Raw genomic sequence first — 24,845 nt, 5'->3', positions numbered from 1 at the left:
TACCCAAATAACTCATAATCTTCTTTTTATCCATAAGCTCTGATTGGCGTTTTTGTTATTTGAAGGTTGAATTCACCTGAAATTAGTGTGTCTTTGTTCAGACTGCTATAACAAAATACCATAGACCAGGTGGCTTAAACAATACATACTTATTTGTCACAGTTCTGGAGACTGGGAAGTCCAAGATCAAGGTGTCTGGTGAGATCCCTCTTCCTGGTTTGCAGATGGCTGCCTTCTTGCTGAATCCTCACATGGCAGAGACAGATCATCTCTCTTCTGTCTCTTCTTATAAAGGCACTAATCCCATTCATGAGAGCTCCACTCTCATGACCTAATTACTTACCAAAGCTCCATCTCTAAATGCCACCACATTGAAGAGTAGGGCTTCAACATTTGAAATGGGGTTTGGGAGGGGATGGAAAATAGACACAAACATCCAGTCCATAGCAGTGTGTGACTAAATTAAAGGATTTCCCATACTTAGTCATCAAGAGAAGAGGGCTTTAGAAAGGTCTCTAAGATCTACTTTTGAAGCCAAGGACATTAAGAACATTAAGCCTTCCTTTGGCTCCTTCCTAAGAGATCCCATCACAATTAATAATTAGAAAATAATTAGAGGGGCTTCCCTGGTGGCGCAGTGGTTGAGAATCTGCCTGCCAATGCAGGGGACACGGGTTCGAGCCCTGGTCTGGGAAGATCCCACACGCCGCAGAGCGACTAGGCCCGTGAGCCACAATTGCTGAGCCTGCGCGTCTGGAGCCTGTGCTCCGCAACAACAGAGGCCGCGACAGTGAGAGGCCCCCGCTCGCCGCAACTAGAGAAAGCCCTAGCACAGAAACGAAGACCCAACACAGCCAAAAATAAAATTAATTAATTAATTAATTTTTTTAAAAAAAAAGAAAATAATTAGAAAATGAGCTAACAGTCTGACTTTAGCCTCCTTTCTCCAGCCTCCAACGTTTGGATCCCAGTGACCATTCACAAAACCAACAGAATAATAGGCAATATACCCTCTCTGAACACAATGTCTTATCATACACAGTCTCTCCTCTCCAGAATAAAACAGGAAACACATGGATCTCAATATTTTCAATCTTTTGCTTGCCCATGTTCAATGAATTCCTAAGGGGAATTAATCTAATGAGTAGAGTTTCAAGCCATGAGCCAAACATGATCATGGTCAAGAATAACACCTATATCCCTGGCAGAGTAAAAACTTTAAATTACTCAGACAATGGTTAACAAATAAATAATTTTCTAGGAAACTCTAGAAGAGAAATGCAAAGTATATGCAAGCTTGAGCATATTTTCCTTTAACCCTTTCCCAGAAATAAATTTATGGAAAAAATAACTTTCGAGTGTTATCTAGAGTCAGAGACAACTAAACTCCACCCATGAGAATTACCATTAGTGGCAAAATCACTGTAGGGATTTGAGGAGCCAGACAAGTTTATTTTGCATCACTTAATGCCAGCAAACAAAACATGAACACTAAAGTGTGAAAGAAAATTCTTAAGCTGATTTCAAATCACAGGCATATGTTTGGCTGGAAAAACACATTGAGGAACAAACACTTCAAAGGAAAATCCTTTAGAAATGGAATTACTGGCACTAGACCCACAGTCTGTTAAATTGTTTGACCAAAAAGACTGCTTCAAGAATCCTCAGCTCTTTACTCCTATAACCAAAGCAGGAATATTTGGAAGCAGTCCTGAAACCATAACTTCACTTGTGACACAATCCCTTTTCCATAACCCTGGCCAAACAGTCTGACTCTCTAAGGAACCAAGAATCAAGCAACCTCTTGTTCTTGATGTATCCAAGTAAAAAGGACTTCCCAAAGGTGATTAACTGTGATACAAATAGAATGCAAAACTACTCCACAGATGCACCACTACTTTTGATAGTCATAATATTATCAACTTTGAGTTGTTATTTTCTTGTAGGCTCATTTACGCCTTATCTTTCAGATTACCGTGTATTTGTGTGCGTGTGTGTGTGTGAGTACATATACCCACATATATATAACAAAAGAACTTCAATTCAGGACTTAAAATCAATGACAATTTTTAAACCACTAGAGGGAAAGTTTGAGAAAACTTTTGTCTTTCATTTCTTTTGTTCCACAAATCAAGTATACATTTAATTCTCTATGTTTATTGAATAAGCTTAGATGGAAGAAGGCAAATAGTAGACGATGAAAATAAATTCCCCATCCAGACAAACAGTCTTTGTTGGAACATAAATTATAGTTGTGAACATAAATTATACACAGAAAAGCCATTATATACATATATGCATATTTCTGAGTGTTTACATTCCTCATAAAATGAGTATAAGAGGGGACAATTCCCATATCTCTAGGTGCCAGCAGCATTGAAAGCATTTAGTAAGAGATAAATAATTTTCAGAAGTTTTTCAAAACCAATCCTTTTCCAAGTACTTTATGTGCATTAAGTTCACCTTTCATTCAGCTACAAATTAGGAAATGTACACTACCCATATACCAAGAAAGTTCTCTGTGATGCTAAGTAGTGTCACTATTATTTTCTGCACAAAAGCACATGGCATTTATTTTACCTTCCACCAGACAGTGAGAGGCAGTTTTCTCCTTCTAAAGCTCACATGAGTATTCACTCATCCAGGCTCTTATGTTTTCTGCCCTGCTCTCTGGCAGGCCTCAGACCTGAAGAATTTTAAGGCATCAAAAATTTTAGCAGAGAACCTCTAGGAGTCAAAAAGCCTCACCCCTAGTGTTCAGAAGCACTAGTGTATTGGGGTACCAAAAGCAGCATAGAAAAGGGGATACCAGAAGCAGATGCACTGCATGCTAAAAGAGAAAAGCCACTTCAAAAAAGGGCAACTATTTACATGAAGCACAATGAGACTCCCCCACTACCATCACCATCACCTTCCAAAAACTGTCTTGAAATTTGCTTATTGCTCAAAAATGCAATCACTCTCCTGGAATTCATCATTCTTTTCCCTGCTTAGATAACCCCTAAAGGGACATCATGACAGGAGCTCTTTCTGAACCCAGTTAGATAGCACAGAGAGTAGGTTCTACTTCTGCCAAAAGAGCTGAAGAGCAAAGGAGAACAAGGGATTATATAAGACATTCCCAACAAAGGCTTGCTCTGATTCTCCATCTCAAGACTGGACAATGCAAAGCGATATAAACTTCAGCTATTCTCATTACACTCCTAGGTTATCACCTCTAGGTCACCATCAGTTGCATGTCTCAGCAATTAGTTGTAAAAATGTAAACCTCTCTGACTTCTGGTTTTCAGGATTCTTGAAACTAAAAAGAAACTTACTCTAGAAAGAATGAAGATAAAGACTAAATGGCAAATGAATGAGTTATCTGGCAGATACTTTCTTCAGTTGAACAGTCATAACTTTGTCTTGTTTAGTAAACCTCAAAATAAGATCTCACATGTCCCCTCTTCCTTGCCTTGTCTCTCTCCATCACCCTACACCACCCCTGAGTTGGAATGAATCTCATCCTTCTTTATGTTCCCATAACATTTTGTTCAAATACTTATCACATCCTGCTATAGCTCTACCATAATTGCATGTATGTCTGATCTCCCCCACTGGATAGCAAATTGGTTGAGATCAGAGAATAGGTTTCATTTTACATTTTTTTTCTCTCCAGTGTGCTTTGAAATAAATGTTTGTTGGATTAAATCAAATTGAAAATAATTAAAAGTACTGCAAATAGTTGAATCCCTACTGCCTGTATAGGATATTTATCATGAAGTTGAAAAATGTCCACATGTAAAGTCTGTAGCAAAAATTGTGGGAGTAGCAAATGAACCGGGAGTATGACAGATTAGGAATTGCTTTTTTTTTTTCTTAAGAAGGACATATTGGGACTTCCCTGGTGGTCCAGTGGTTAAGACGCCATGCTCCCAATGCAGGGGGCCCAGGTTCGATCCCTGGTCAGGGAACTAAGATCCCACATACCGCAACTAAGCCCCTGCGCCGCAACTACAGAGTCCGCGCGCTCTAGAGCCTGAGCGAACCACAACCAGAGAATCCCTCGCACCACAACAAAGACCCAGTGCAGCCAAAATAAATAAATAAATAAATAAATAATTTAAAAATTTAAAAATTTAAAAAGGACGTGGTATTATATTCAGAAGCCAAGATAAGCATCCTGTTATCCAGGTGAATGAGAATCTATTAAAACAGGATTGCATAGGGCCTTTCTGAAGTAAATGGGTACAACTACAGAGAAAGAGTTTAGAGCAGGAGTTAAGAATAAGGACTCTAAACTTAAAGGGTCTCCCAATGGCCAATTTGGGGAATATTTGAGCAACAAAATAAATAATTATAGTAACAGATATAACCCATAGAATAAAATAAGAGCTCATGTAGTCTCTACTGATATAAATAATGACAGCCCTTCCTTGCAGTAGAATTCCACTAATAACTGTAGAAGAAATGGTGGAAATAGAAAATCACCATACAGCAAACACCACCGTTAGAACTGTTTCAGGCAAGCATTGTTAATAGATGCTAAAATTCAGGGCAAGAGTATGATGAGAAGCAGGAAATTTACATTGTCTCAAAATATCATTTGACAGCAAATGAATGAGACTTCTTTAACAAATAAAACTCTACATCCAGTGAGTGGTCCCGTAATATTGTCTTGAAAGACTGTATATACTTACTCCTGTTTGGTATATTTTTTAAACTACATTTTCAAATGTAAAAGGCAAAAATGGTATATTTTCAGTGGCGAAATCTGGCAGACGCCACATTAACCAAATGATCAAATTTAACATCACCAGTGATGGACAAATCAAAATTATATGCCTCTGATATGATTCACAACATCACTTCTACAGCATTTTGGCAAAAAAGGCAAAACCTGAATTTAATCATGAGGAAATATCAGACAAACCCAAATTGAAGGCCATTCAATGAAATAATTGGCCAATACTCTTAAATGGTGTCATGAGCATAAAAGACCAAAAAAAAAAAAAAAAAATTATCAGGAACTTCCTAGATTGGAAGAGACACTACAACTAAATGCTTGTGTGAGTTTGACTATGTTAGATTCCTCATATAAGTGGTATCCTGCAGTATTTATCTTTCTGTGTCTGGCTTAATTCACTTAGCCTAATATCCTCCAGTTTCATCCATGTTGTTGCAAATGGCAGGATTTCCTTCTTTCTCATGGCTGAATAATATTCATACATATGTACACACACACACACACACACACACACACACCCCACATGCACATTCTCTTTATCTATTCATTAGTCAATAGAGTTAAATTGCTTCCATGTCTTGGCTATTGTGAATTATGCTACAGTGAACATGGGAACATAGATATCTCTTTGAGATATTGATTTCATTTCCTTCAGGATATATACACACAAGTGGGATTGCTGGATCAAATGGTAGTTCTAGTTTTAATTTTTTGAGGACTCTCCATACTGTATTCCAGATTGACTGCATCAATTTATATTCCCACCAACAGTGCACAAGGATTCCTTTTTCTCCACATCCTTGCCAACATTTGTTATCTCTTGTCTTTTTGATAAAGCCATTCTAACTAGTGTGAGGTGATATTTCATTGTGGTTTTGATTTGCATTTCCCTGATTAGTGATATCGAGCACATTTTCACCTGTAGGCCATTTGGACATCTTCTTTGGAAAACTGTCTATTCAGTTCCTATGTCCAGTTTTTAATTGGTTTATTTGGTTTTTTGCTACTGAGTTGCATGAGTTCCTTATAGTTTTTGGATATTAACCCCATATCAGATAGATAGTTTGCAAATACTTTTTCCCATTCAAACGGTTACCTTTTTTTGTTGATTGTTTCCTTTGCTGTGCAGAAGCATTTTAGTTTGATGTAGTCCCAACTGCCTACTTTTGTATTTGTTGCCAATGCTTTTGGTGTCATATTCAAGAAATCATTGCCAAAACCAATGTCAAGAAACACTTTTCCCCTATGTTTTCTTCTAGGAGTTTTATGATTTCAGGTCTTATGTTTAAGTCTTTAATCCATCTTGAGTTAATGTTTGTGTATTGTGTAAAATAAGGATTCAATTTCATTCTTTTGCATGTGGATATCCAGTTTTTCTAATACCATTTATTGAAGAGACTATCCTTTTTCCATTGTGTATTTTTGGCATCCTCATCTAAGATCAGTTGACATATATGCATGGGTTTATTTCTGGGCTCTCAATTCTTAATGACTTCATACTTTTCCAAAAATTCAGCCTCCCCTCAAAAGTTATTCAAAGAGATATGCTACAGATTTTAAAAAAACAACTTCCATGGCATTCCAAAAATACTTTAATAGGTGAATTGTTAAAATAAGTAGATGGTTTGCCAGGAAAAGCACTTTGAAGCAACCGTATTTTAGATATATAGATTCTGAATTAAGTTTTTTAAAAATCAGATTTTAGACATATTTTATCTCTGTTATAAGCAGCAAACTTTATGAACCAGATGAAGAGCAGTTTCTGTCTTTTTGTACTGGCAACATACAATTGCTGTTCTTTATTTGATTTGAAGATACATACATAAAATCTACTCCTAAACATTTTCAAGGCAAGTATTTCTTTTTATGTTTCAGTACATTTAAATTAGTATTTTGTTTTTGTTTTTTGGGTTTTTTGTTTGTTTGTTTGGAGCTTTTGTTATTACTGTTTTGTCTTGTTTTGTTTTGCCTCTAAAAAGTGTGCAGTACCTCTTGGGCTCACTAGCAGCACTCTGGAATTTCACAAAACCTGAGGTGGAAATTACAATCCTGAACTAAGGATTGTAACACACAAGATTATGAAAAGTCTGGTATTATTTCAAGTCAGGATTTTCTTCCATATCCAATCTCACCCAAAGTCAAGCATTAGTCAGTCTTCACCTTTCATACAGCAGAAAGGAGATTTGATTAATATGATTTCTTTATAGAAAAATCTAAGAAGATTAAGGCACAATGATATAGGGAAAGCATGCCCTTTCTCAACATGACATTCTTCAGCACTATATAGAGGTCTGAACATCTTTCTAGTCATTAGATTGTTCACACTAGCTGCATGTGAAAGAGAAAAAAATCTATCATGGGGGAAAACTTCCATTTTTTCCACATTTTAGTTTCCACCTCACGAACAGCTCAACAAATCTGGAGGTTGGTATTGATTTCATTCTGTAACTAAGCAGGAAAGTGCATCTTTCAAGCAAACATTGGCAGATCATTTCCCCCCATCCATCCCACCTCTGTTTTGGGGGTTATGTTTTGTGATGGTCTCCAAGGAAAAAAATTAGAACCTTCTAGATGACTTCTGTACTCAGTGAAGCACAATGCAAAATAAACCTAATTGGGGCGATTTCCATTAACTATTTTCCATCTGTACATTCTGAAAATCCAATACTAACCAGGAGGCATGATTTTCTGCTTTTCTGATATGAGGAAATGAATTCAAACCTGGTTAAAATATATATTTATATATATAAATTTTATATATAAACATATATGAATATAAAATGTCATCTGCCTCTTCCACTTTTACTTTATATATGTGTGTGTGTGTGTATATACATATATATATATATATATATATATATACACACACACACACACACACATATATATATATATATATATATATATATGTATGTTGAGAGAAAAAGAATAAAATTAAAATACTTTTCCCTAGACCTTCTCAACTTTCAGAATATGGGTATTATACTCCCACTGCTTTGCTCAAATGCAGACCATTTGAGAACATGATAGATGAGGGAGTAAATTACTTTCAATAGACCATTTCCAAGGTTGTTTTCTCCTTAGACTATCACATGTCAATTTGATGGATATGAATCTGAAGATTCAGTTACAATAGAAAGGGCTACAGGGTCAGAATTCACTGTGCAGCCTTCTTTGTACATCTCAGCAGCCCAGTTAAGACACTTCAGTGCTCACAACTTAAAGAACCCCTACTGTACCAGTCAGGGGCCTCTTGATCCCATGCTTCTCTTCAGAAATCTGACAAACCATGCAAGGCTACCTAAACAGACACGAAACTTACCTTAGTTCTGGGGGCGGGGTGGGGAGGAGGAAGCTGATAAACTTGGTATTTCACATCCATATGCTCAAAGGCAATTTATACTTTATATGATGACACAAACACATAACTCCTGACTTTGAAAACAAAACAGGTTTTAAAGTAGGCTTTTTACCTGTTTTCATAGTCTTTACAGCAAAGTAGAATATAATACTGTTATGTTAATTAGTCAGTTACTCCTACTACTCCTAGTTTTGATACATGAATCCTAGTATAGGTCAAATAGAAAAAAAAAACTAGAATATAACTCATCATAGAAAAAGTAATGTGCTTACTTGAATAGAAGGGACTCACTAAAACTCAGTATCTGTTCTTAAGTAAAACCTTAAGTTTTTGTTATTAATATCACAAAGAAAAGATATATAAAACCAAGAGTTAGCATATTTAATAGAGAAACAATGAGTCAAGGATACCCAATGTGCTCACAATGCTCTCCTAGTAGGCTGAACCACATGAAATTGAAGGCCAAAAACAGTCAAATATCAACAATTTCATATGTTTCCATATAATACTTAATACTTTACTATAATACAAGTTAGATCTAGAATCTATCCACTTCTCCCTATTTCCACCACCACCCTAGTTGAAGTCATCATCTTTCATCTGGAAAACTTCAACAGCCTCCTAACTGGGCTCCCTGCCTCCACCCTCCTTAGAATTTATTTTCTCTCCTATAACTAGAGTGATCCTTTTTTAACTTTTTATTTGCTTAACACACATACATAAAACAGCACAAATCATGAATGTACAACTTGATGGATTTTCACAAACTGAACACATTCATGCAACTAGTGCCCAGATCAATAAATAGAATATTCACATAAATGGACTCATACAATGTGTTCTTCACTGCATTTGGCTTTTTTCACTCAACACTGTACTTGGGTTGGCTTGTTGTTTCATGCTATTGTGTGTAGCAGCAAATCGTTCATTCTCCTTGCTGTAGAACATTCCATTGTATCAGTATATCACAACTTATTTATCTATTCCACTGTCGATGAACCAGAGTGATCTTTTAAAAATGTAGATAAGATCAGGTAATTTCCCTAATTAAAACTCTTCGCTTGCTTCCTATTGCATTTAAAAGATTCGAAGCCTTTACCATGGTGCTAGCCCACCTCTGCAATTCACCTTACCACACTCCCAGCTTCTCTCTCTAACCCCATGGCTCTAGCCACACAGTCCTTATTTCTATTTCTTTTCTCTGTTACATACTAAGCTCTTTCCCAGCACAGAGCCTTCACACAGGTTAGTAACTTTCTGGAATGTTCTCCCTGACCACAACCATCACATCCTCTACCCACCTAAATCAAGGCCAAATTTACAGGGCTGGCTCTGACTCAGCTTATACAGAAGTCATCTTTTCAAACATGCCTTCCTTAAACTCTTCCTTGGAATACCACCTTACTCTATTCTACACCACCCTGTTTGTTTCACTTTGACCTTTCACTTTATTTCACCTTGACTTTTCACTTTAGCTCTGAGAGGAAAATATTAAGGGTAAAATGCCTACATTATTGATAGCAGAGAGAAATACAATTTGGTTATTTTTAAATCACAGCTCCAATGAGGGGGGAAAAAGGAGATTTAATATCTAGGTTACAACCAAACCTCAATTCATGAAATCAATTCAATCAATTTAATAGAAACATCATTCTAGCTGGTTATATAATATAGAGCTGTTTTTTTTAATGGTTAACAATTTTTCACTTTTCAGTATGTTGCTTTGGCATCATAGCCAGTTAATATCAGAATTACAGGCTCTGATGGTCTGCAACTAGAGAAATGTTGGGACCAAGGTCTTGTTATTGCAATCTCCAAATTCCTAACTAAACTTTTAAGGTGCCCTGCAACACACCTCATGGGAGTGTTCCCTGTAGGCCAAGTGGCACCAACTTCCCACAAAACCATAAACAAAGAGTTCCAAGAACAAAATCACTCCATCTGAAGAAAGGGAGGTTTTATACGGAAAGCATTTACAATGTTTTCTACAAAGGTACAAAATGTTTCTATGAAGGAAAATGAAGCAAAATTTTGACTTAGCTTTTCAAAACTAAACTAGAATTTTCAATGAACCAACTAGAGAGAGTAAACCAGCGCATTTATGCAATTTGCAAGTCCTGGACACTTCTAATTAAGCAAAGAAAAGTGGTATGTTTTTTAAAATGTTATGTATTTTTAAAGGGTAGTAGGGAAATTAAATGTGTTCAGTTGGGTTTAACTTCTTCATGAAATAAGCTTCTTATTCTGGTAAGAAATGGGTCATAGCAATAAAAGTGTGCTGTAAATTCAACTTGACAAATGAGAAAATGAATTCCTCAGGGTAAGGCCTATTAAAGGAATATTTTAATTTAATCATGCAATGAATATTTTTGAGAAGCTTCTATATATGCAAGAAACCCCCTTATATATTTTAATGAGGTAAAACATAGTATTAGTTAATATAGTAATAGTTTATTCTATTACTAACTTCTCAGCCATAATATAAAAAGATCAAATATAAGGAAAAAAATATTAAACCCATATATGAAGATGCCAGCTTCCAATATTTGCTTGTAAACTTCAAAATTCAACATGTTATACCCACAACTTAAAGGCATGTACAGAGCATTAGTCATTTCAGTGAACAGAAAAACAGCCTGCTTCTTTGGCATAAAATGTGATATGATGCCACCTTATGGTTGAAAATTAAAAATGATGATAAACAATCATTTTTCAGATATACCTTCTTAGATCCCCGGGTGAAAAAAATGGTGCGTACTACTAAATCTGTAAAATTCACAAATCTAAATACACACAACCAATTTAATCCTGGGAAGAAAATATAAAAGGGTTACAATGGAAGTGTGCAATATCTGACACACAGGAAGACTGCATTTTGTCAAGGGGTCTGCTCATCTGTCTGCCTATTCTAGGTATTTTCATAGCAAATGTCAGTTGGGTTTTCCTAGTTCAAATAGCTGTTCTTTACTCCCAAGTTCAAAAAACAACAAAAATATACAGTGAAACCAAGTGAAAAATTTTGGAATTAACCACTTTTAATTTACTAGATATTAGGTTGAATGATATGAAAGTCCCAGTTCTGTGGATCAAAAATGGTCAAATATTAGAAATTTCATATCATTCTTTGCATGGTAAGCTTAAGCATAAATGCAAATTTAAGTAAGTCAAAAAATAAACAAATATAACTGTAATATTAGTCCAATACTAAGTGTCAGTTGCTCCCCACTGGAGAAACGGGACTTGGTCCTTCCCATGTGCTCTTCGTCAATGGCACTTCTCTGTGGCTACTGATCTTCTTGGGCCCTGTGTACTTTCATATCCTCCACTGATATATGATTCACTTCCTTGTAAGCATTGCAGACATTTCTCACTCAGTCTGCAGTAGCTCAAAGTTCCAACTTTAAAGTTAAGCATCACTATCAACCAAATTTTTCTAGTCCTAATTAATTCTGTTTTTATTTACTGTTGAACAAATCCAACAATTTGGGGAAATGCATATCTCCTTCAATGCTTATTTAATAAAATGCTGTTTCCAAAATCCTTTGTCACTGCAACATTGCTATAAAACCTCAATGGTTCCTGAGAAGAAGAAGTACCTTCTGGCCTGAAAGCTACCGGAAAAGGCTCTCCTTTTATTTGAAAGTTATTTCTCCTGTTATGCTATTAAATATTCTTCTTCCTTCCCCTTTCTCCAGCAATGGTAGCTGTGGTTAAAACTCTCCAGTGGCTTTATAATAGAAATTTTCAGTGCTCAATTGTTGACTCCTTATCAGATATGTAGGTTATTCTATCTTAGCAGTAAATTTTTGGAAAATGTTATAGGAAAGTGATAGAAACAAACCCACTTGCAGACAAGGCTCTATTTAAGGGATACTCATGCATATAGAATTACTGTAAAATTCAAGAAATCAAATATAAAGTGCTAATATCAGGGGAAACTGGATAAAGATTATATGGGAACTATCTGTATTATCTTCGCAGATTTTCCATACATTTAAAATTATTCCAAAACAAAAAGTTTATTTAAAAAAAAAGAAGTTCAGGGAATCAGAACCAAAGTTACAGGTAATTTATCTTCTCTCTAACAGCTTTAGCAGATTGCGGTCTCTTTTCCTCCTTTGCACATTTACTTATGTATCTCACATACACAGGATCCTTTACATCTGCTAAGAGATTGGAGCTGTCATCTTACTCCTGAGGAGAAAGGCCAGCTTGGTGGCTGCTGGTTTGAAGTTCCCTATTCAAAATGCCAATGTAGATAGAGACATGATTGCTCTGAGAGCTTAGCCAGGTCACTTCCCTCTCTGTGATTTCCTTTTGTCTTATGCCTAAAGGGACAGATAATTCTTACCTCCCACCTCTACCAGAAAAGGAAAGAAAGTTAAAACGTTAATCTGAACATATTTTTTTTAAAGTAAAAACACTTTTAAGTGCCAGTCTCATACACAATACAGAATGTTAATATCTACTGGTTTTGTCAGCCTTAGATAGTAAGCACCTCAGGGCAGATCTTGCTTGTTGAATCACAATAGATACTCTTGAGTCCTTTCACAAATAATGATTCCAATCCTTAACTCTAAGGTTTTAATCCTGAAATTTAGGATTCCTATATAGTAGCTTCTGTAGTATATCAGTATTAACAATGCACCCATTCTCATTTCCTAAATATTTGTTTTACTTCTAATAGAGCACAAAGATCTCAAAACTCTGGTTTTGTAACACTGCTTACATCCTGAGAAAGGACTTGTGCCCAGAATCATATAGTAACACATAGATACCTACTCAAGGACCCACTTGGACTCTCCCATTTGGCTGCCATTTCACTCCTGCCTCTCTCTGCGTTTAACCTTTTGTTTCCTTCAGAGCAGTTAGCAGAAGCCACAGTATGAGGAATGGGGTTTCTTAGAAGCCACTGAGATCAAAAGGGTCCACCCTGCATGAACAGCATTTCTCTCTTCCTGGGCAGTTTCTGCTACTGCTGGGGAAGGGCGACGGGGGAGATTTTTCTATTAATTCCAAGCTGACATCTTCAGAGTAGGAATTTAAAAGTTTCACAACTAGAAGAAATGCATAACTTAATGGTTACAGGTGATGTACACAGGCTTCTGTGTTAAGAAGAGAGGCAAAGCCTAAAGATTCTTACCCCAAGTGGAGTACCACATAAACTGTGTATGAGGAAATCTGTTGAACAAATGTTAGCTGCCTACCCTCCTCTATCTTCTGACTGCAGATCTGCTTTTCTTTGGAAATGATAGAACTTTTCTTTCCTACAAATCCAGACAAAATATCATTGAGCCTCAAGAACTGAGAAATCCCCACTGTCACCTCCTAGAGTCCATCCCAACACTTTGCAACTCCAAGGGACAAGTCACTCCTGCTTTCCAGAAAATACCCCAGGGCAGGGGGTGCAAAGAGCAGAGAGGGCCTCCACCTTAGATGCAAGAGAAAGTCTCTGCCCACCCCTTAGTCACCTTGCTGGCTCTGCAACCTTTCCAAAAACATAGTGAGAATTATCAGTATGTGGAGGGACCTGAATACAATCAGATTTTAGAGATCTGACAAAGTTCAAATATATGAAAATTTAGAGCTACACTGTCTAATATGGTAACCAGCAGCCACATATGGCTATTTAAATTTAAATTACTTTAAATTAAATAAAATTGAAAATTCTGTTCCCGAGTCACACTAGCCACTAGTGGCTATTGCGTTGGACAGCCCAAATATGAAGCATTTCCATCACTGCAGAAAGTTATATTGGGCAGCAGTGATATATATGGTACAGAGAAGTACATTTGGACTCTTAAAACCCTGGTATCTCATCTTTAATTCCTTTGAGTAAACATGAACTGAGTATTTATTTCATGCAAGACATTGGAAAAAAGTACAATGAAGCATACAAAGATGAATATGATGGTAACTGGGCATTGGGAGCTTACATTTGAGATTTAGAAATATACATATAAATAACTACCTATATTATAAGACAGAAATATGTACTGTAACAGAAGAACAAGCAAATTACTGTGCTTAGACAAGTAGAGAAGGATAAAACCATTTCACACTGATCTTCGGCAGTCCCAGGATTCCAAGATAACAAGCACTGTCCTGATTGAGAAATTGCACATTTCCATGCTGTCAGCTCCATGTAAACAACATTTGAATGCATTCCATCAAAACTGATTTGAAAACTTGTCCAAAATAAAATTTTCTTTGGTGAGAAGATGTAAGAAACATAAGAGGTACCACATGCTAATGGAAAGAACATAGGATTCAAAGTGAGAAGAGCTGTTTGAGAGCTAGCCCTATTTTTACAAGCTGTGTGACCTTGGGTAAGCCACTAACTTCTCTGAGCCTCAAGATCTTCATTTTCAAAGTGGGGGAAACAATTCCTGCCCCATCTGTCCCATAAGCTACTACTGTAAGAATAACCATAATAATGAAAGCACCTCAGAAACAGTAGAATGTTATATTATTATTATCATTGAAAAGTGACATGAAACTTTGGAGGACATATAAATCCATTGTTGGCAAGTAACTTTGGACTGCATGTGGAGGGTTCAAATTCTGCACAAGGAATGATACCAAATTCTGCATCTGTAAATCTTTATCTAGATTTAAAAGCAAAAATACATACTCCCCGTCATCACACCTATCTCTTCTACTGGGGTCATGGCCATGGAAAATTCACTGCATCTTAATCCCAGAGGACAATTTGCCTCATGCCAGCATGAAGGAGGCCATGGCATTGATGGTGAACTTACCTTGAATGATGAATTAACATTTTCCTGACTAGGACACATCAACAAATGAATGGGAGAGGTTTGTTTGTTATGGAGAATAGAATGGATCAGTGGGATCATTGCTACAATGTACAAATGGAAGGAAATGAGGTCTTGGAACAATTGCTAGATATGTGTTCTGTTGATTTAATGAGGAATTTTAATAAGAATTTCGCACTTTGTAACCACAAGCCTTTGAGTCTGTTGGTGAAAATGCTAAATGCTTCTGTAAACGTAAAATGACACCACTTTTACTTTCCTGCAACTCCTGGCAATAGCATGGGATGATTTCTTTTTCAGCAGAGAGTGTGACTACATTGGGTTTTTTTCCAGATGTGTAGGGAATGGTTTCAATTACCTGGTACCATGCCTTAATTTTTGAGCACCCCCTTGAACCTATTGAGTTTGGCAACTCCAGTAAAAGGGTGGAACCATGGAGGGGGCCTTCCAGCCATCCAAGCTATGGTTTCACCATGCTCACCATGTAGCTGGCACAGACTCACATACAATAGAATAGAAGTGCTTATACTGGGATGCAAGGCCCTGAATAGCATAAATTTTCAACAAGGAGGCCTAAGGTTAAAATAATAAACTTCAAATGATGTATGCCACATGTGACATTTTGGCTCCAGACGTAATAACCCAAACCAAGGTCTTTTGCTTGACAATTCCAAAACAATATTACTCTCCTAGGTTTCTGATTTTGATTTTGCCTCAATTGCTCACAGATTACACTTTGGCAAACTTGGAGACAACATACTACAGTTTAAAATGCATATGCCGGGAAGCCTGCAAGATGATCTGCACTAAATCATCCCTGAATTCTTCGTTCCTGTGGTCACTTAACCATTTCCACAAATATGGCATGGACTTTTTCTTCTGGAGGAAAATTTGAAATAATCGCTCTAAGTAAGTAGTACAGTGAACTCTCCCCCTCCCCAAATAAAACTATAGACATTTGTTCTAATATAATTGGCCATTTATCCTGGATCTCAGCAATTTATAGCTCAACTGTCTGAAACTGAAATCACAACATTTTAATAGCAAATTATAGACTTATCAGTCATGGAAAAGTCCGGAAGTGGGTTCCAAAAAGGCCAAACTTTGGTATGCATTTCATAACCTAGTTGAAAGGTCCAATAGTCTTTGCATTTCTTCATTCTGAAGTTATATTTTTAAATTACTCTGAAGATTTTGAAGCACATATTTTATCTTGAAATGCTTCAGCCTTAATGTCCTTAAGTTCAGGAGTATAAAACTATCATGGAAATAACCATTATTTAGTTTTCTGTTCTATCACCTTATCTTTCTGAGGAAGGTAAGTTATTGATAACCTTCCCTTGTTACATTATAATAAGGCTAGTATGAGACCCAAGATCACAAAAGCGATTAGTAATGAAAACAATGGTGAGTATTTAGGGACTTGAAGGTGACCTTATCTGAAAATATAGTGATGGATTTTCCATACTTTAGTTGAACTACATAAGCATAGGTAAATTTGTAATAAAAGTACTATATAATACAATAGTAAAATATTAAAACAGCAATGAGAAACTCAACCAGACTGTTTCTAAATCACAGAGTAAATGCATGCTAGGTGGCTAAATGTGTTTTTTTTTTTTTTCTTTAAAGCTCTTCAGAAAAACTACTTAAAGGCAAAATAATATATCAGTGGGGCACAGGCAGAAGTGGAAAAATGCAAATCAAACGTAATCCAAGTATATACAGATAAAAGCTAAAGGAAGCAATGCACTCTGGGAGAAAAGCCAAAGGGAGTCAAATGACCATAAAATTTCAGAGCTGGGGAAACCTGGGAGCTTACCTATTCTACCCCAGTATTTTACAAATGAGGAAAATAAGGCTCAGAAAAGGAATTAGTCTAAATTGAGGACAGGGATAGAATCACAGTTAAGTCCTCTCCTCCTATTCAACCACTGCTCATTCTACTAGACACTAGTCTTTAGTCCCATTTCTGGCCAGGACACTTAATTGTCCGTGGGTGACAATGGACAAATCACAAAATCCTTCCATACTTCTGATTTCTCCTCTGTAAAAGCAGGATAATATCAACTACTCCATCGTCTTCATTAGATGATTGTACAATATTATTATATAGACAATTAGCATAATAAAGTTACATGCTCAAAAGAATGAAAAGACAAACATCAAAGCAGTTTGTTTTTTAAAGATTATTTGAAGTTACAAATGGACAGGAAATTCTCAAAGTTCAAGGCCCTAAAGAAGGCTAGAGTCAGTATATCCACCGACCAGTCATAAAACAAAGATGTTTTATCTTCTTTCAAATGCTTTTCCAAAGTTATCCAAGTCAAAATGATCATGGAGGAGAAAAGAAAATCATGGCATCTGAATTAATAGGCATTAGACACTTGAAACATGGAACTGCAATAAATGAGCAAATTTAAATTGAGGAATTTTCCTTTTGTGTTCTCCTCATAGTTATTCATGATACAGGCAATACTATCTGCAAGCAAAGATAAACATTCTACACTGATGCCAGCAAACATTCTTTGTAGCAAAAACTTACTAATGAACATCTTCTCACCAGTGGGTCCCTACTACCTACCAAGAAGAAAAACAAACTAATTATTTTTCTTGAATTTTTTTCAATTTTTATATTATCTCGTATATTAAGCAAAAAGATGACTGAAAGCCTCTGGGCCCTTTAAATCATATTTTATTGCATTTCCCTTCACCTAGTCATATTATGGGAAGAAAGAGCCCGTTCTTGTTGATACTTCTTTATGAAAGATACCAACATGTGATTACTTCTCACCCAAATTATATGAACAAATTGGCATAGAAATATATTATTAGCTTATTTCATTATAATTAATGTGCTTATGATGACTAAAGAAAATAAGGGTTCTTGTATGACCCTGTGTCTTTTTTTTTTTTAGAGAGATTGGAGTTTATTTATTTATTTATTTATTTATTTTTGGCTGTGTTGGGTCGTTTCTGTGCGAGGGCTTTCTCTAGTTGCGGCAAGCGGGGGCCACTCCTCATCGTGGTGCGCAGGCCTCTCACTATCGCGGCCTCTCTTGTTGCGGAGCACAGGCTCCAGACACGCAGGCTCAGTAGTTGTGGCTCACGGGCCCAGTTGCTCTACGGCATGTGGGATCTTCCCAGACCAGGGCTCAAACCCGTGTCCCCTGCATCGGCAGGCAGATTCTCAACCACTGCACCACCAGGGAAGCCCTGACCCTGTGTCTTGAAGGTTCTTTGCTCATAGGAAAACCCTGTCCTTTTCTAATACATTCAAGTCTTTCTAGCTTAAGAGCATGGAAATAAGCACAGATTCCAATTACAACAAATATAACCAATATAAACAACCAATAAGTTGTTTTTTCATTTTTTAAAATTTATTTCTTTATTTTATTTATTTTTGGCTGCGTTGGGTCTTCGTTGCTGTGCGCGGGCTTTCTCTAGTTGCAGCGAGTGGGGGCTACTTTTCATTGCGGTGCGCGACCTTCTCGTTGCGGTGGCTTCTCTTGTTGTGGAGCACAGGCTCTAGGCGCGCGGGCTTCAGTAGCTATGGCACATGGGCTCAGTAGGTGTGGCTCACGAGCTCTAGAGCACAGGCTCAGTAGTTGTGGCGCGCGGGTTTAGTTGCTCCGCGGCACGTGGGATCTTCCTGGACCAGGGCTCGAACCCGTGTCCCCTGCATTGGCAGATGGATTCTTAACCACTGTGCCACCAGGGAAGTCCCAATAAGTTGTTTTAAATAAAGGTTTATTAGAAAAAAGTTCAGGGACTTTCCTGGTGGTCCAGTGGTTAAGACTCCATGCTCCCAATGCAGGGGGCCCAGGTTCAATCCCTGGTCAGGAAACTAGATCCCCCATGTCACGACTAAAAGATCCCACACGCTGTAACGAAGATGCCGCATGCCGCAACTAAGACCTGGAGCAGCCAAATAAATAAATATTAAAAAAAAAAAAAGAAAAGAGTTCAGAAATGAACCCATCACATAGGCCACCATGCTATCATCTGTATGATCTGGAATCTTAAATATATCAAGCACACAGCTACACGTACTCCTTCAGTTACTGATGAGTTAATTTTGTTCTGTTCTCTGATGATAGACCGATTCTCTGATCCATACCACCATCTGTCCTGCTCAGACCCTTAGTCATAAGAGAAACCTGGCAAGAGCGTATGGTGTAAAAGCAAATCCCTCACCACTACAGTACTGAGGTGGGATTCTTCAAGGCAGAGACCCTATGGTAAAGTAATGAGGACTAAAAATGGAAAAGGACTTCCACTTCTGGCCACAACAGAGAAACTTTTCCTCTTAAAATTATTAAACTTGACAAGACATATGAAATAATTGTTTTCAGATGTTGGACAACAAGCAAAATCTGATCCCTGAAAGAAGGGAAATGAACAAGGTGAGCCTGGAAGTACTTTACAGATCTCAGTGTGGAGTGGGAGGAAACAGATCAGAATTCAGGGCCACTGAGGCAGCTGGAATTCATGGGGCACGGTGCTAGAAAGAAAGGGGCTGTGTAATTTGTTTGTACAAATACACAATTCCAAGTTGAGAAAAGTGCTATAAAAGGATAATAGGAGTTCCAGAATTCTGCACAGGGGCCGCCTTGAGACTTTGGCTGAATACTAGGCAACAGATGCACAGAACAAGACTCCACAAAGCCAGGGAAAGAACAACTATAGGGAGCTATGGGCCAAACAACTACCACAGTTCCCCCAAGATTTGGAAATGTTCAAGTTTCAATCTGCCAAAGTAGAGAGACCTCACTAAACACTCTGAGCATCTGACAGAACCTAGAAACACCATGCCTTAGGAAGAAGACTACTCTAGTCCTGGTAAAGGCACTCTATATCTGCCCTAGCAAAGCTGAAAATCAAAGCTGAAAAATCTCAAAAGATCAAACTAATGGCTGTTTTGCCAACCATACCACGTAACCCCCTTAGTAATACAAGGTGTTAACTATGCTGCTTGTCATTAAATCATGGCCAGTGTGTGTTTATGCTGCATTAGATCAGACAATCTTACTCCAGATCTACAGACAAAATCCTAAGTGATTAGGAAGTGAACTAGATTGAAACTATATGTGGACTCTGTCTTCCTTACCTGGTATTTTTCAGTACCAAGGCAGAAGCCATGGTTTACAAATCCAGCAGTCTTACAAGGAGATCCCTTGAAACTTATCTCAGTATTTTCAAAAATCCCACAGACACTCATCAATGGCATCAAACTCCTTTCTCCTAAAAATACTAACTCACACTCACATTTACAAGTGTTTGTTGGTGTCAGGCAATGTGCTGAGCTCATTACATGCATCATCTCATCTTCACAATCCTGTGAGATGGGATTAATATTAGTCTTATTTGCAGATGAGAAAAGAGAGGCTTGGAGTGGTTTTGTATAATGTACTAAATGTGACAGGTGGTAAGGGATGGAGGAGGGTCTCTAACCCACAGCTGTAGGATTCCAAAGCCAGGCACTTAAACACTCAACTGATTCCCTATGTTGAGAGTGAACATATGGATTCTACTCTCAGAATTCCCACACAAAAATTTCCACAAGAACATAGCAATCAGGTAAGTAAATAAAAGTCAGACTTTCCCTTATGCCTCATGCCTGATTTCTTCCTATCCCAGGCAGCTAGGGCAAACTAAATTGTATGACTTTTTGTTTTGATCTGGGCATGGGTTAAGGGGTGTGGTAGCATTTTTAAATTTTAAATTATGGGGTCTGAATTACTTTTTCTCTGTTGTGGTATTTTAATCAAAAACGGCAATTTCCAAAGGAGGCCAAATTTCTTGATATAGTCTAAACTCTCGTCTATAATTTTCACTCTAAACATAACTTTCCCTATTGGTTCAGCTAATCATTTAAAGATGCTATAGACATTCTTAAATATTTAGACTTTCATGAAAGACCTGGCTGCTACAAAAAATCACAGAATAAACCTAGACAAGTCAGTGAATCTTCCTAGGTCACAGTTTCCCTGTCTACAAAGTGAGGATCTTGAAATACATTGGCATTTGCCAAATTACATATCACAGAATACCTGTCCTAAGAGATGCTCCCCCCTCAGAAAGAAGTCCCAGGTCAGATAAATAGGAGAAAAACTACAAACAGTTGCTCCCATGTAGAGACTCATGACCCATTAGCAATGGATACTCTGCTTGCAAATTAAAGCCTCAGGAAAGTTCAGCAGTAATCTGTTTAACTGTGTTTAATTTTGAATTTCCCACACCTATTTGACTCTAAAACCATTTCCCTGAAAAATGTCTACAAACATCCCATGGAAGTAATATCTATTTATTTACTCAAAAAACTATTTATTGAGCATCTACTATATGCCAGACAGTACATTGGGTACTGGGGATACAAAAATAAACATCGTCCCTGTTTCCCTCAGAGTCTACAGTTTAGTTGAGAAGATAGACAATAAATAAGCAAGAAGTAAACAAACATATGATTTCATGTTAAGAAAAGTCCTATGAAGGAAATAGTTTTTTAAATATAAAATAATGACAAGTTGGGCGTTTTTAGATGGGATAGTGAGAAAAAGCCACTTTGGCTTCTCTAATATCATTAAATATTATTAGTATCATTTAAGATGATATTTGAAGGATGAGAATGAGACTGCATGTGAAGAGCAGAGGAAGGCATTCCAGGCAAAATATGAGCATCTGTGAAAACCCCAGGGTGTGAAAATGCTTAACGAGTTCAGAGAATTGAAAGGCCAGTGAGGCGGAAGAGGAGGAGTGACTTCAGGAGGGACTGGAGAGACTGGTAGGCGCCAGGTCATGCAGGGCTTCTGGGCCACAGAAAAGAGCTTGGGTTTTATTGTAAGCACAATGGAAAGGAGTTTAAACTAGGAAGTCACCTGACAACATTTAGTTTTTTTTAAAGGTCACTCTAGCTATCCTGTGAAGAACAGTTTTAAGAGCCAGGAGAATACTTAGGAAGAATTAAAGGAAGCTGTATTAGTTTTCAATCACTGCTATAATAAATTATCACAAACTTAGTGGGTGAAACAAAACAAATTTATTATCCTACACTTCTGTAGGCCTGATGTCTGACATGTGTCTCACTGAGCTAAAATCAGCAGGACTGCATTCTTCTCTGGAGGCTCTAGGGGAGAATCAATTTCTTGCTCATTCAGGTTGTTGGCAGAACTCAGTTCCCTATGGTTGTAGAGCTGAGTTTCCTGTTTTCTTGCCCCTGTAAGCTCAGACCATTCTCAGCTTCTAGAAGATACCCACATTCCTTGGTTTGTGGCCTCCTTCCTCTGTCTTCAAAGCCAGCAATGGTGGGTTGAGTCTTTCTCATTTTTCAAATCTCTCCTCCATTTTCTTCCATTCCATCTCTCTGACTCAGCCAAGAAATATTCTTTGCTTTTAAGGACACATGTGATTAGGTTGGGCCCACCCAGATAATCCAGGATAGTCTAAATATATGAAGATCTGTACCCTTAATTATACTGGCAAAGTCCCTTTTGCTCTGTATGGTAACATATTCACAGATTCTGGGGATTAACACACGCACATCTTTGGGGAGATAGGAGGAGAAGCATTATACTGCCTACCACAAACTGCTCTCACATGGTAGCAGTTCCAAGTGAGAAATAAGGCAAATTAGACCAGTGTGGTGGCAATGGAAAAAGGTAGACAGATTTAAGGCATATTTTAGAGACAGAATTAATAGACTTGGTGGTGATTTGTTATTTAGGTGGAGGTACAAGAGGAGGGAATCAAGGCTGACTCCTAAATTTCTGATCTTCCAGGCTTATCAGCTGAGTGCCAGGGGATCTTTCAAAAAATAAAGAAGGTTGGGAGTAAAACCAATTTTAGAGGAAAATTCAATAGTTCTTTTTTCTGCATAATACTGGAGAAACAATAACCAGATCACCTCTGAGATCTCTTACTGTTTTAAGTAGGACCTAAAAATATCTCTTCTATTCAGGGGTCATGGTGCCTGAGTTTTTATAATTATGTGTCATTCCTACTACCTTGAGAAATATATATTCAAGAGTGACTTGTTTGTGACTCATCACATTCTTCGGAATGGAGGAAACCTTCGTATGCTAGTTATCTATTACTGTGTAAAAAACTGGCCCAAAATTTAGCAGCTTAAAACAACATATTTTCTGTGGGTCAGAAATCCAGACATAGATTAGCTGGGTCCTCTGCTTCATGATCTCTCATGTGGCTGTAACCAAGATGTTGGTTAGGGCTGGGGTCTCAACTGAAGGCTCAGTGGGGGAAGGATTCAATTTCAAGCTCATTTACATGGTTATTGGCAGGAATAAATGTTGCTGTACTGAGGGCCTCAATTACTCACTGACTGTTGACCAGAGGCAACCCTCAGCTCCTTGCCATGTGGGCCTCTTCACCACTGCAATTTATTTCATCAAATCTGGCAAGAGAGAGAAAGTCTCCCAGGAAGTCACAGAAACAATCACAGAAACAACATCCCCTCAACATTGCCATATTCTATTATTTAGAAGCAAGTTACTTAAGGGGAGGGAAATTCATAAGGCCATGAATACCTGGAGGCAGGGATCACTGGGGTCCATCATACAGACTACAGACCACACTTGGGAACTGAAGAAACCAAAGAAGAAAAAAAGGAAAAGTTAAAAAAGGCAACCTTCATCTTCTCAACTTTTTTAGGACAGCAGTCCTAAACAGTATCCCTCAGCCAGTAGATTGCTCCCAGGAGAGGTGATTAGGAAACTAGTTATGAGGTAGAAAAGGGCAACCCAAGAAGGATTGCAAGTCAGTTTGGCAATAATTTCTAAAGATTATGGCAGGGAAAAAAAGGATTAAGACAAGTTATTTTAAAATATTTTTAATTCAAAATTAATTTACTGAAAATCAAGACTCTTAGAATTAGAACAAAAATATAAGAAGAAAAGAACAACATATTTTGGAAAACATACTAGTCAGTTCTCAGCAATAACAGTGAAAAATATAATAAGCAATTGCTAACAGGTATTCCTAAAAATAGAATGCTTCCAAATTCTGCATCTTGTATGTTATCCTCCACATTGATTCTTTTAAGTAGAAATAAGGGTAAGGACAACTTTCTTGGTCTTCTCAAGAAGCGTCTGTGACTATGATCATAGTCTTCCTTTTTTCCTTTCTCTTTCCATTTCTTTAACTTTAGGCTTATTTGAGTGCTGCTTTATTGCACTAAAAGCCTTTATAATTTCAATTTTGAAAAATAAATATAAGTACACAAATCTAATAATAATATACCAATATTGGTTCATTAGTTACAACAAATGTATCATACTAAAGTAAGATGCTAATAATCATGCAAACTGGGTGTGGGGTATATGGAAACTTTGTTTAGTATGTTCATAATTTTTCTGTAAATATAAAATTGTTTTTAAAATAATGTTTATATTAAAAAAACACAAATCCCAAAATACATCTTGGGATTGAAAAATGAAATGGAAATGAAATAAAAGTAGACAAAATAGAATGACTCTCTGATTTTGTTTCCTTATGTTGGCAAAGACTCTTCATTGCTTTGAAATAGGTACCCAGGCTGGGACTTGATAGCACAGAGAATTCTGCTCTGGGACTTCACCTGCAGCAGGACCCTCAGTGGACAGAGTACAGACTCAGCTTCAAATATTTGAAAACACACCCCCTGTTAAAAAAAATCAATTTAATTCCTCATTCCCTAAGCCAGCAATCTGGAATAATACCCTAGGGAAACCTTCCTAGAAAAATACCCAAGGGATGGTAAAAACTATATGCACAGAGCTGTTGCTCCCTGTGTTATTTACAGCATTGGAAAAATTAGAATCAACTAAGTGTTCAGCAATAGGAGCATGACTAATTGTCTTATGGACAATCTACATACTGAAATATTACATAGCCATTAAATGATGATTATGAAGATTATGTTACCTGAGGGAAAGAGTTTACAATATACTTATTACATAAGATGGATTTTTTAAAATCAAACACA

General features: G+C 37.2%; 2 non-coding genes across 2 annotated transcripts; both read left to right on the top strand.

Annotated features, from left to right (window-relative positions):
- Nucleotides 1-3,880: 3,880 nt before the first annotated feature.
- On the top strand, nt 3,881-3,953 carry TRNAW-CCA (transfer RNA tryptophan (anticodon CCA)). The gene has a single exon. It is a non-coding gene; the product is annotated as a tRNA-Trp (tRNA).
- Nucleotides 3,954-18,640: 14,687 nt separating this feature from the next.
- On the top strand, nt 18,641-18,713 carry TRNAW-CCA (transfer RNA tryptophan (anticodon CCA)). Its single transcript has one exon. It is a non-coding gene; the product is annotated as a tRNA-Trp (tRNA).
- Nucleotides 18,714-24,845: the final 6,132 nt, after the last annotated feature.

Source organism: Eubalaena glacialis, chromosome 8, assembly GCF_028564815.1.
Source record: "Eubalaena glacialis isolate mEubGla1 chromosome 8, mEubGla1.1.hap2.+ XY, whole genome shotgun sequence".
Lineage (NCBI taxonomy): Eukaryota > Metazoa > Chordata > Mammalia > Artiodactyla > Balaenidae > Eubalaena > Eubalaena glacialis.
The sequence above is the reverse complement of the archived record's forward strand: the minus strand, read 5'-3'. Positions and strand labels throughout refer to the sequence as shown.